Source organism: Penaeus monodon, chromosome 39 (genome assembly GCF_015228065.2).
Source record: "Penaeus monodon isolate SGIC_2016 chromosome 39, NSTDA_Pmon_1, whole genome shotgun sequence".
Classification (NCBI taxonomy): domain Eukaryota; kingdom Metazoa; phylum Arthropoda; class Malacostraca; order Decapoda; family Penaeidae; genus Penaeus; species Penaeus monodon.
Window position 1 is genome coordinate 28,262,172 of NC_051424.1, and position 3,821 is coordinate 28,265,992.

At 32.1% G+C, this 3,821-nt stretch overlaps 1 long non-coding RNA gene across 1 annotated transcript; it reads left to right on the top strand.

The window, feature by feature from the left end:
* The first annotated feature begins 1,226 nt into the window (after window positions 1–1,226).
* Window positions 1,227–1,771, top strand: LOC119597665. Its single transcript, XR_005230862.1, has 2 exons — window positions 1,227–1,274; window positions 1,561–1,771. It is a non-coding gene; the product is annotated as an uncharacterized LOC119597665 (long non-coding RNA).
* The last annotated feature ends 2,050 nt before the right edge of the window (window positions 1,772–3,821 follow it).

The following is a 3,821-nucleotide window of genomic DNA, read 5'->3' on the forward strand; positions in this document are numbered from 1 at the left end:
TAATAATTAATTATTTAATTAATAACACGAAAACAAATCTTTCGATGGATTTTAAAACAATTAAAAAGCAAAATTGCCCAATTTTGCTACTAGTCATCTAAAAGTGCTCTCTCCCTCTTCTGCTGATAGAGGCATTTAATATTTGTTTGTATTTATTTAGCAGAGACATGCAACTCGTGTTAATATTTATTCAGTACCACCGACATCTTATATTGCTTGTTTTCGTTAAAGGAGACAGATGGGGAATTAATTCATTTTTATCTGCATTTCCCTTTGCCATTTCTATCTGTTAGTTCCTTAGCTTTTTTCTTTTTTTTTCTTTTTTTTTTAGCAAAGTGACTAAATATCTAATGGCATATTAGCCGTTCGATATTTTGCGCCACAATACGATAAGAGAAAATCTATGCGAGAAAAAAAAAATCACAAACCAATTTCTATTTATGAGTTTACCTTTTTTTTTTTTTTTTTTATGATTTAACCATGAGAGTAACTTTACTATTATTATTATTATTACTATTTAGGATTTAACCAAGGCCTTCGTCAAACTGGTAGGGCTTTGTAACTTCAAGCGTGTTGGAGTGACCCGGTCAAATACAGCAGTGGTTCTTCGCCTTTTTAGAGTCACGGATCCCTTAAAGAATCTGATGAAAACTATGGACATTCCCCAGAAATATTCACAAAAGGACAACTTTGCATGCAATGTGTATAATGTACTTTATTGAGATTTGATAACCTCATACATATATGAGAAAGAAAGTATTATCAAACTTTAAAGTAAACACACTCATTATAAAAAAAAAAATAGTGGCCACTCAATAAATCATGAAATGCAATCCTCTTGCGGATATCAAATCTATTATTACAACTACTATGTTTTCTAGCACTACTACTACTGTTATCTACTACTACTACTATCAACTGCTACTCCAAATATAACTACTACCACTACGTTTTCTACTACAACAGCAACTACTACGTCGTCTGCAACTATTAACTACAATGTTAGTAGTTGCAATGTGCGTTTTCTTTCAAGCATTGGCATGATTCATTGCAAAGGGTTTCTTGTATTCATAGTGATGGTTTCACCATTTCTTGTAAATAATTGTGCGAATGTGTTGTGTACGTGGTGTGCGTATGAGGTGTAAGTGTCCTTTTGGTTCGCCTCTACTCTCGAATGGCAGCTTCGACTCCACCAAAGCCTCATGTTAGGCATCGTCAGTGGTTGCCATTCTGTGGTTTGCCACTCTACTCCGAGCTCCACACCTGAACACATTGTAAGTAGATTTAATTTTCCTTAATTTCGTGTGTACACACACACACACACACACACACACACACACACACACACACACACACACACACACACACACACATATATATATATATATATATATATATATATATATATATATATATATATATATATATATATATATATATATAACGATTGGTGAAGTGAGATTAAGTAATTAAAGTGAATTGAAGTGAAGTGAAATGAAGTACTGTGAAGTGGTATGAGGAATATAACTATTTTTCACTCCCTTGAACCATTTGTTGCAGCCTCTATTTGTACTGGGCTTAATGCCGATAGCTGCATCCCGCTCTACCAGTGACTACCCTGGGCTTTTGCGGGCTCTCCTACCCCGGATGAATGACCATCGTAGCCTGGAACATCCTCGAACATCTCACTAACGGAACTCGTGACCAGTCACGACCATTCATTTGTATTTGTAAACCGATGTATATTCTGATGAATATAAGTATGAAAATACATGTTGTTTTTAATATACCCTGAGATAATCTATCCCAGAGGATACCCTAAAGAACCAAAGGTTAATGCTAAATAAGAACAAAGCAAAGAAACCACGGATATTCATTTTATTTTATATCTTTTAATGGCAGTCCGTTGATTGGGACACGAGTGATGGTTGTGTAGCGAATGTTAATTTCTTTCCAATCCTCACGAGCCCTGATACCCATCCATGGACCACAGGTTAAGAACATCGTGGTGGTCGATTATAGCAAAGAGCAGGTATTATATATCCTGGTGGTTGATAACTGAGAGCAGACAGTATACATCGTGATGGTCGATTATAACTAAGAGTAGGCAGTCTACGATCAGGCGTGAAGGTACTTCCTACAAGCGCCACAGTAGTTTAAGCAAGCATTACAGGGTTAAAAGTCGTAGGGGTGCTATAATACCGAAATTCGTCCGCTATCCGGAAAACTGTGAAATATTTATAACGTAGATCGAAGCTGCTCAAATATTAAGAGGAAAGGTCTCGTTCGACAAGTTAAAGTATTTGCAATAGTCCGGATAAATATTTTACTTGCAATCATGAAAAATAAAACCACCAATCTGAGTACTCCGTGGTATTCCTATATAATTTTAATTCGTTACATATTCACTCTCTTGGCTTATTTATACAAAATATATAGCTAAACCGTCGCCAGGACCTTTATTTTATTTAATTATACTTTTCTCCTCCAATAGCCTGGGGTCAACGTTACAACACTCAGAAGCTCCGGGTTCGAATCACCGACCGCTGACACCACTTTTCCGCTAATGTCGTAATTTAGGCAAAATCATACTAAAGACTTTGTGGGGGAATAAAAGAATAATTACAAGAGGAAACACGTCTCGTCTCGCACAGCACTTGTTCGAATCCATAGTGAGAAAAAAAAAACTTTTTTTTTTTTTTTTAACAAAATAACATGTTTTCAACTTTTTATAAATGAAAACATGTATAATGACAAGACTCACTGGCCTAGAAAAGTAATAATGCTGGTACTGCTACTACTAAATAACAATAATAATAATAATATTAATCATAATAATAGTAATAATGATAATGATGGCAATGATAATAATAATACTGATGATAATCATAATAATAGTATTGGTAATAATGCTAATGATAATGGTAATAACGATGATGAGGAGGCCTTATTTCCGCCGTCAAAATTGTCGTGCTACAACTTTCCTGTGACTCCGCCCCTATTTCATGGGCACCGCTGATGAGCCTCTGCCTCCTTGAAGCTAAAAGTAAATGGGAAGCTCACGTTTGAGACTGCACTCTATGATGCATTATTCAGCAATAATTAGGATGTTAATGAGGATATTATTGCACCTAGTACTAGGCTAAATGTATTTGTATCTCTGTGCGCGCGCGCACACACACACACACACACACACACACACACACACACACACACACACCACACACACACACACACACACACACACACACACACACACATATATATATATATATATATATATATATATATATATATATATATATATATATATATATTACACATATATATAATATATATATATTATATATAATATATATATAATATAATATATAATATTACCAATAATATTATAATATAATTACACACTATATAATATATAGTATATATATATATATATAATTATATTATATTACACATTATATGTATATATATATATATATATATATATATATTCACATTATATGTAATATATATATATTATAATTATATATATATATATATATATTATATATATTAATATTATATATTACATTATATGTATATATATATATATATAATATAATATATTATATATATATATATATTATATATATATATAATTATATATATATATATAATATATTATATGTATATTATCTATATATATATATATATATATATATATATATATATATATATATATATATACATTATATATATATCATCATCATTTAACGGTAGGTTCATGTCTGAGCCGCCGTGGTCACAGCATGATACTCAATTGCAGTTTTCACGTTGTG